Source organism: Triticum dicoccoides, chromosome 7A (genome assembly GCF_002162155.2).
Source record: "Triticum dicoccoides isolate Atlit2015 ecotype Zavitan chromosome 7A, WEW_v2.0, whole genome shotgun sequence".
In the NCBI taxonomy this organism is placed as follows: domain Eukaryota; kingdom Viridiplantae; phylum Streptophyta; class Magnoliopsida; order Poales; family Poaceae; genus Triticum; species Triticum dicoccoides.
The window spans coordinates 48,951,510-48,960,809 of record NC_041392.1 but is presented as its reverse complement, the minus strand read 5'-3'; the positions used below and the strand labels follow the sequence as shown (position 1 = coordinate 48,960,809).

Below are 9,300 nucleotides of genomic sequence, written 5' to 3'. Positions count from 1 at the left end.
TTAATGTCGTAGCTCAGAAACATGATGCATGCATGCATCACAAGATGAATTCAGGCGTGTTGCACGCTCTTGAGTTGAGAGACGCGTTGATTAGGTGGTACCGTGGTAGCTACTCATGAAAGCAGAAAAATGATGCATGGAGACGGGGTACCAGTGTTGATTTACTGATAGATATAACTTGCATAATGAAATGTACAGAGTTACAGAAGAGACACTGGCTTGCTAAAAAGACACTTTAAAAAAAACAGCCTCTCCGATTTCCATATATCACAAACCATAATGTCTCTTTTGTTACAAACTACTCTCTCCGTCCGGATGTATTTCAATTTTAGATATATCCATTTATATGACAAGTAAATCCGGACAGAGAGTACTAAACCGGCGCTAAACAGACACTTGGTTGAGATATGTGCATGCCACCGGGCACTGGCTCACGTTCTCCCTTCGATGTATATACGTGAATTACGGGAATGGGCGTAGTACGTGCCGACATGTTCTCCCTTCGATGACCAATGGGCATAGTACGTGCCGACATGTTCTCCCTTCGATGACCAATGGGCATAGTACGTGCCGACATGTGTGTCCCCTGAATTATTGGAGCGGGCGGCGATCGCTACGTACGTGACGGCGACATGTATACGTGATACTCCTCCGCCTGCCGGCGTTACCCGTGATACAGTAGGCACGTACTCCGTCACGTGTGGATGGATCTTTTTTACGTGAAAGGGAAAGAAACAAAAAATAGCGCCGTTGCCGGGGATCGAACCCGGGTCACCCGCGTGACAGGCGGGAATACTTACCACTATACTACAACGACTTGGGCGCAAACTGTTTTGACTGCTCTTTCACATCCTTGTTGATGCAAACCTATCAGCTCAGTTCACTGGTCGACAGCCAGTGGGTCACATCCAAGCTAGATGGTGCTGGATGCATGGATATGATCGCAGAGGTTTTTTTTCGGACACCTTGACATGCCGACTGGCGTATCTACTCGATTATTGGGGGCTGTGATCCGTACATAGATGACAGGGACATGCTCCCTCTCCGTCTCATATTGTAAGACGTTTTTTGACACTAGTGTAGTATTAAAAAACAACTTACAATATAGGACAAAGGTAGTATATAGTATACGTGATACGTCCCGTGTTGACCGAAAGTACGTGGTAGATGAAATAGCTTGATCATCTCCGCGTGGATTCAAAGAACTTCTGATGATTAACCTGACCGTAAGATAGATGTATGCATCCCATTGATGTAGAGGCCGAACGTTATCAACTACTTTCTGAAAAAATAATAAGTTGATCTCTCTCCCTGACCATATCAGTTCGAGTTTTGCTCGACGTACGGAGCTTTACTTAAGTATACGGGCTGATTCCTGAGCTGGGGTGTTTTAATTGGACTAAGGGTGAGGGCGGGCCCCACACGGGTGAAAATCAGGGGAGGGCCTGAAGAGAATTATGGAAGGGTTTGTAGCAGGCCCGTAAAAGTCTGTATGTGTAGCATTTTTGTATCACTTCGGTAGCAGGCAACCAATGGGTAACAGCATTCCAAGTCAGGCAACCTGGCCGCTGGGTGGAGCCTACAATAAGCTACGAAACGTTCGGCAGAAATAAAACAGGAGAAGCAAGAACGATTATCTTAGAGTATGTAATGCAACTAAATTTGGGATGCTTTTTCTTCTTATTTGCGGGTTACATTTGGGATAGTACTACATTTATACACCCATGCATCAACCCTTCATGTCGGCCATGTGTAGCTGCCAGATTGACTGACTGGAGTTATTAATTTGAGGTACCACGCCGTACCTTGCTCGCGCAGCTGCTACCAGATCAATCAGCCATGGTGGTCGGCGTGGTCGTCTTCTAAGATACCAGACCAATGGGGAAGCGGAAGCATTATCATGTCTGTATGCCGCGTATAAAAATATGATGGCTCACTTCCATGAAAAATAATCTTTGGCATCATGAGTTGCTTCATGGCATTCAAAACATTTTGGAGCCCTCTTTCAGGTCATGCATAAAGACAGATAGCCTAAGACTGCATCATTGCACTACTAAAATACTAGTAGTACATTCCCAATGAAGCCAGCATGTGTTCACTTTGTTCCCGGTACCTCTCAAACCACGATTCGGAAAGCCTTTTTGTTTCTGTCATAATCATTGTTTGGAACATGGTGTTGACCTTCGCTTTGTCTTGCTTCTCTGCTTCCTATCTCACATTTAGCCTCCTCGTTTTTGGTGCTAAGTCGCCTTTTATAACATTATTTGGTTGGGCACGAGTATACAATATTTCACAAAATAAATGCAGATAGATGTTGTTGCTCAGATAAGAAATAATGACTTTTGATTCTCTTGTTCTGGTGTGGATATATGGATAGAGATCACGTGATTGACCGCTTCTCTTCTCTGGAGTCTGTGGTGCTTAACGAGGACGAGCACCTTCGAGGCTAGCTTCTTGTCGCATGTTTGTGCATGAACTTGTGAGAACCTAAGAGCGATCAATCTCAATAATGTGTTTCTTTCTTGCTGCTTGAACTTGAGACAAACAAAACAAAACCATAGATTTGATTATAAAATATTGTGAAAATATTCATAATTATATGTTGCTTATTTCTTTTTTTGTTACAACTATTGGTTCTTTGTACTTGCATAAAAGGGACAAACGAATCGGTACCTGTAAATCTATAGTAGGTCCTAAGACACATAATATTTGAGTAAGGGGGCAAAATTGGATTAAGAGTTCAGACCAGAGATGCTTCCTAAAGTATATGCATTCTAGGCCGTAGCAACACACGGCGTTCTAATAGTATGTCAAGGTATGTCAAGTAGTAGACTAGTGGTACATTCGTCAGAAAAAAAAGAGCTAAGTTAGAAAAATTGGTCAATCAACATCGCATCCGGAACCAACCAACTCAATGTATATACCTTGAATTAGTAGTCGAATATTAGGACATCCATGTAAGAATAAATGTCCATGGGTAGCTTGTCTTCATCACTAGAGCGACTCAGTCAAAAATGTAGACAATATAGCACATGAAGGGAGCAAAATCAGGTAATCTACCTTGCTATCGCTAACTAGTCAACCCAATGGGTAGCTACGATACTACTCATGAGAGCAGAAAAGATGATGCACGGAGATGAGCACTGGTGTTGATTTACTATTAGATATAAGTTGTATAAATAAACCGTACCGAGTGACAGAAGAGGTAGTGGCTTGCTACAACAAACAATTGGTTGGGATGTATTCATGCATGCGACTCGGTAGAAGCAACTGTACATATCACTGGCTCCCGTGTTGACAATGTTACTGCCCATTTTTTTATCATCTTAGCTACTAATTAGGTGATTAGGAGAATGAAAAGATGATTTTTTTTCGAGAGTACGCAAATTGCGTACCATAGCTTGATAGAGGATAGAAAGCTTATGTACAAGAGTTTAGATGCATCTAAGCCACAAGTCGGCTGAGGCATGGAGGACACTCCACTCCTACTCCTGCTATCTCTCACTACTACTCACACCACACACTAACTCCTTTTCCTCCTGCGAGTGTCCACAAATGTAGTTCTTCAAAGATCTTTGTGACTAGCTCCGCGGCACTCATCCAACTGGAATTATCGCGGAACACTCGGTTGTTTCTTTGTTTCCAGATGCTCCAGCAAACTAGGCTCACAAGTGAGTTGAAAGCACGGCGGTGTGTTTTGTGGATGTGTTTGCGAGTAGCACCCCACCAAGTCTCCAGAGTGTTGTTACCATCGGGAATGAGTAGTGTATCTATCCTGCTCCTGGAGAAGGTCATGAACCATACTTGCTTGGAGTAGGCACATTGAGTCATAATGTGGTCTACGTTGTCCTCTTCTTGGTCGCAAAGAAAGCAAGTCGATGCTTGTTCTTGCAGTCCATGTCGCAGCCTACGGTCAGATGTCCAGACACGGTATTGCAGAGCTAGCCACATGAAGATTTTGATGGGTAAAGGCGCCCAGCACTTCCAGATCCAGCTAGCAAAAGCGGCCTTAATTGCACCCATGACAAGCATTGTATAAGCCGATGCAGAAGTGTAGACTACACGTTCGTTCCATGGCCAGATCGCCTCATCTTCCAGGTTGGGGTTGAGCTGCGTGTTCAACATGATCTCCCAAAGCCGGATCAGCAGGATTAGGCCATCTGTGGACAGCTCTCCTGTTATGTCTGATGCCCATCTATGGTTCAGCAACCCATCCTTCACCAATCTCTTGTTAGCGGTTTGGGGGCGAATTAGCTTCTTGATATCTGGTGCAATATCATCGATCGAGGCCCCATCAATCCATTTGTCCTTCCAAAATAGCACCTTATCCTCCTATTCTCCAATGCACCAAGCTGTTGAAAGCTATCTGAACTTGCGGGTTGCAAGTCATTGGCAAATCGTGCCAGGGTTTAGAAGGGTCGGTGCGTCGTAGCCACTCCCAGCGCAGTCTCAAAGCCATACCATGTCTTTTTAGGTCTATGATGCCGAGGCCTCCCAGCTCTTTAGGTCTACATACATTTTCCCAAGAGACTAAGCATTGCCCTCCATGAATCTGCTCTGTTCCTTCCCAGAAGAAGGCCCGACATCTCTTGTTCACACACTCTACGGCCCATTTTGGTGCATCTGCCACAAGAAGATGATGCGTCACCCTAGCCATAACGACGTCATGAACGAGAACCAGCCTGCCCGTGCGAGTGATAAGTCCTCGTTGCCATCCAGGGAGGAAGTTCAAAACGTTGTCCACGATCGGTTCCCACTCCGCTCGAGTCAGTTGCCAAATAGATAGCTGCAGCCCGAGGTATTTGCATGGGAATTTGTCCATCTTCCATGGTAAGGCTGCTGCTACAAGTTCCTTGTCTCCTTCCTCCTCACGAATCAGAATTGCCGCAGATTTAGCAAAGTTAATTTTCAGTCCCGATGCTGTCCCAAATATGAGCATGGCCTCTTGGACGAACCGGAGATCAGGCAGGGAAGGCCGGATAAACAGCACCACATCATCAGCATATATCGAGATTCTTTGCATCGAGGAGCAGCCTGGCATCGTACTGAGGACTCCCGTCTCCTGGGCTTTAGACACGATCGATGTCAGGACATCCATGGCGATGACAAAGAGTAGGGGAGAAATCAGATCGCCTTGTTTGAGACCTTGGGCATGCATGAATTTCGGCCCAGCGTATCCATTAACTACCACTCTAGATGAAGCTGTGGTGAGTAGGGTTGCAATCCACGAAAGCCAAAGATCAGGGAATCCCTTGGCCCTGAGAACTTCAAAAAGGAAGGGCCATGCTATGGTGACGAAAGCACGAGATATGTCCAGTTTAAGCATAACTCCCTTGGCCTTCCTACGGTGAAGGGATCTGGCCACCTATCGAACTAGCACGAAGTTGTCATGCAAGTTTCTCCCTTTTATGAAAGCCAATTGGTTGGCTTGAACAAGTTCACCCATGCGAGGACATAGCCTTTTGGACAGAAGCTTCGAGCATATTTTGGGCAAACTGTGCACCAACATTATGGGCCTAAAGTCTCCAACATGGCAGGCATCCGGCCTCTTGGGAATGAGAGTAATCAAGGCCTGGTTGAGCCGGCCAGAGCCATGCCCATTATCCGTGAAGATCTTGTGTATCACTGCCATAATATCTGAAGGAAATATGCCCTAGAGGCAATAATAAAGTTATTATTTATTTCCTTATATCATGATAAAAGTTTATTATTCATGCTAGAATTGTATGAACCGGAAACATAATACATGTGTGAATACATAGACAAACAGAGTGTCACTAGTATGCCTCTACTTGACTAGCTCGTTAATCAAAGATGGTTATGTTTCCTAACCATGGACAAAGAGTTGTCATTTGATTAACGGGATCACATCATTAGTTGAATGATCTGATTGACATGACCCATTCCATTAGCTTAGCACCTGATCGTTTAGTATGTTGCTGTTGCTTTCTTCTTGACTTATACATGTTCCTATGACTATGAGATTATGTAACTCCCGTGTGCCGGAGGAACACTTTGTGTGCTACCAAACGTCACAACGTAACTGGGTGATTATAAAGGTGCTCTACAGGTGTCTCCAAAGGTACATGTTGGGTTGACGTATTTCGAGATTAGGATTTGTCACTCCGATCGTCGGAGAGGTATCTCTGGGCCCTCTCGGTAGGACATCATCATAATGTGCACAATGTGACCAAGGAGTTGATCACGGGATGATGTATTACAGAACGAGTAAAGAGACTTGCCGGTAACGAGATTGAACTAGGTATTGGATACCGACGATCGAATCTCGGGCAAGTAACATACCGATGACAAAGGGAACAACGTATGTTGTTATGCGGTCTGACCGATAAAAGATCTTCGTAGAATATGTAGGAACCAATATGGGCATCCAGGTCCCGCTATTGGTTATTGACCGGAGACGTGTCTCGGTCATGTCTACATTGTTCTCAAACCCGTAGGGTCGCACGCTTAAGGTTTCGATGACAGTTATATTATGAGTTTATACGTTTTGATGTACTGAAGGTTGTTCGGAGTCCCGGATGTGATCACGGACATGACGGGGAGTCTCGAAATGGTCGAGACATAAAGATTGATATATTGGAAGCCTATGTTTGGATATCAGAAGTGTTCCGGGTGAAATCGGGATTTTACCGGAGTACCGGGAGGTTACCGGAACTCCCCGGGAGATATATGGGCCTTAGTGGGCCTTAGTGGAAGAGAAGAGAGGTAGCCTGAGATGGGCCGCGCGCCTCTCCCCTCCCTTGGTCCGAATAGGACAAGAAGAGGGGGCCGCCCCCCTTCCTCTTTTCCCCCCCTCTGCGAATCCTATTCCAACTAGGAAAAGGGGGGAGTCCTACTCCCAGAGGGAGTAGGACTCCTCCTGGCGCGCCTCTCCTGGCCGGCCGCACTCCCCCCTTTGAGCCTTTATATACGGAGGCAGGGGCACCCCCTAGAGACACAAGTTGATCCACGTGATCATATTCTTAGCCGTGTGCGGTGCCCCCTTCCACCATAGTCCTCGATAATATTGTAGCGGTGCTTAGGCGAAGCCCTGCGACATTAGTACATCAAGATCGTCACCACGCCATCGTGCTGACGAAACTCTTCCCTGACACTTTGCTGGATCGGAGTCTGGGGATCGTCATCAAGCTGAACGTGTGCTAGAACTCGGAGGTGCCGTAGTTTCGGTGCTTGATCGGTCGGGCCGTGAAGACGTACGACAACATCAACCAAGTTAATGCTTCTGTTGTCGATCTACAAGGGTACGTAGATCACACTCTCCCTTCTCGTTGCTATGCATCACCATGATCTTGCGTGTGCGTAGGAATTTTTTTGAAATTACTATGTTCCCCAACAGTGGCATCCGAGCCTAGGTTTTATGTGTTGATGTTATATGCACGAGTAGAACACAAGTGAGTTGTGGGCGATATAAGTCATACTGCTTACCAGCATGACATACTTTGGTTCGGCGGTATTGTTGGACGAAGCGGCCCGGACCGACATTACGCGTATGCTTACGCGAGACCGGTTCTCCCGACGTGCTTTGCACATAGGTGGCTTGCGGGTGACAGTTTCTCCAACTTTAGTTGAACCGAGTGTGGCTACACCCGGTCCTTGCGAAGGTTAAAACAGCACCAACTTGACAAACTATCGTTGTGGTTTTGATGCGTAGGTAAGATTGGTTCTTGCTTAAGCCCGTAGCAGCCACGTAAAACTTGCAACAACAAAGTAGAGGACGTCTAACTTGTTTTTGCAGGGCATGTTGTGATGTGATATGGTCAAGACATGATGCTAAATTTTATTGTATGAGATGGTCATGTTTTGTAACCGAGTTATCGGCAACTGGCAGGAGCCATATGGTTGTCGCTTTATTGTATGCAATGCAATCGCGTTGTAATGCTTTACTTTATCACTAAGCGGTAGCGATAGTCATGGAAGCATAAGATTGGCGAGACGACAACGATGCTACGATGGAGATCAAGGTGTCGCGCCGGTGACGATGGTGATCATGACGGTGCTTCGGAGATGGAGATCACAAGCACAAGATGATGATGGCCATATCATATCACTTATATTGATTGCATGTGATGTTTATCTTTTATGCATCTTATCTTGCTTTGATTAACGGTAGCATTATAAGATGATCTCTCACTAAATTATCAAGAAGTGTTCTTCCTGAGTATGCACCGTTGTGAAAGTTCTTCGTGCTGAGACACCACGTGATGATCAGGTGTGATAGGCTCTACGTTCAAATACAACGGGTGCAAAACAGTTGCACACGCGGAATACTTAGGTTATACTTGACGAGCCAAGCATATACAGATATGGCCTCGGAACACAGAGACCGAAAGGTCGAGCGTGAATCATATAGTAGATATGATCAACATAGTGATGTTCACCAATGAAACTACTCCATCTCACGTGATGATCGGACATGGTTTAGTTGATTTGGATCACGTAATCACTTAGAGGATTAGAGGGATGTCTATCTAAGTGGGAGTTCTTAACTAATATGATTAATTGAACCTAAATTTATCATGAACTTAGTACCTAATAGTATCTTGCTTATGTATGTTTGATTGTAGATAGATGGCCCGTGCTGTTGTTCCGTTGAATTTTAATGTGTTCCTTGAGAAAGCAAAGTTGAAAGATGATGGTAGCAATTACACGGACTGGGTTCGTAACTTGAGGATTATCCTCATTGCTGCACAGAAGAATTACGTCCTGGAAGCACCGCTGGGTGCCAGGCCTGCTGTTGGAGCAACACCAGATGTTATGAACGTCTGGCAGAGCAAAGCTGATGACTACTCGATAGTTCAATGTGCCATGCTTTACGGCTTAGAACCGGGACTTCAACGACGTTTTGAATGTCATGGGGCATATGAGATGTTCCAGGAGTTGAAGTTAATATTTCAAGCAAATGCTCGGTTGAGAGATATGAAGTCTCCAATAAGTTCTATAGCTGCAAGATGGAGGAGAACAGTTCTGTCAGTGAGCATATACTCAAAATGTCTGGGTATAATAATCACTTGATTCAAATGGGAGTTAATCTTCCAGATGATTGCGTCATTGACAGAATTCTCCAATCACTGCCACCAAGCTACAAGAGCTTCGTGATGAACTATAATATGCAAGGGATGAATAAGACTATTCCCGAGCTCTTCGCAATGCTGAAAGCTGCGGAGGTAGAAATCAAGAAGGAGCATCAAGTGTTGATGGTCAACAAGACCACTAGTTTCAAGAAAAAGGGCAAAGGGAAGAAGAAGGGGAACTTCAAGAAGAACAGCAAGCAAGTTGCTG

General features: G+C 45.2%; 1 non-coding gene across 1 annotated transcript; it reads right to left on the bottom strand.

The window, feature by feature from the left end:
* Positions 1 to 745: 745 nt before the first annotated feature.
* On the bottom strand, positions 746 to 817 carry TRNAD-GUC. Its single transcript has one exon. It is a non-coding gene; the product is annotated as a tRNA-Asp (tRNA).
* Between the last annotated feature and the right edge of the window lie 8,483 nt (positions 818 to 9,300).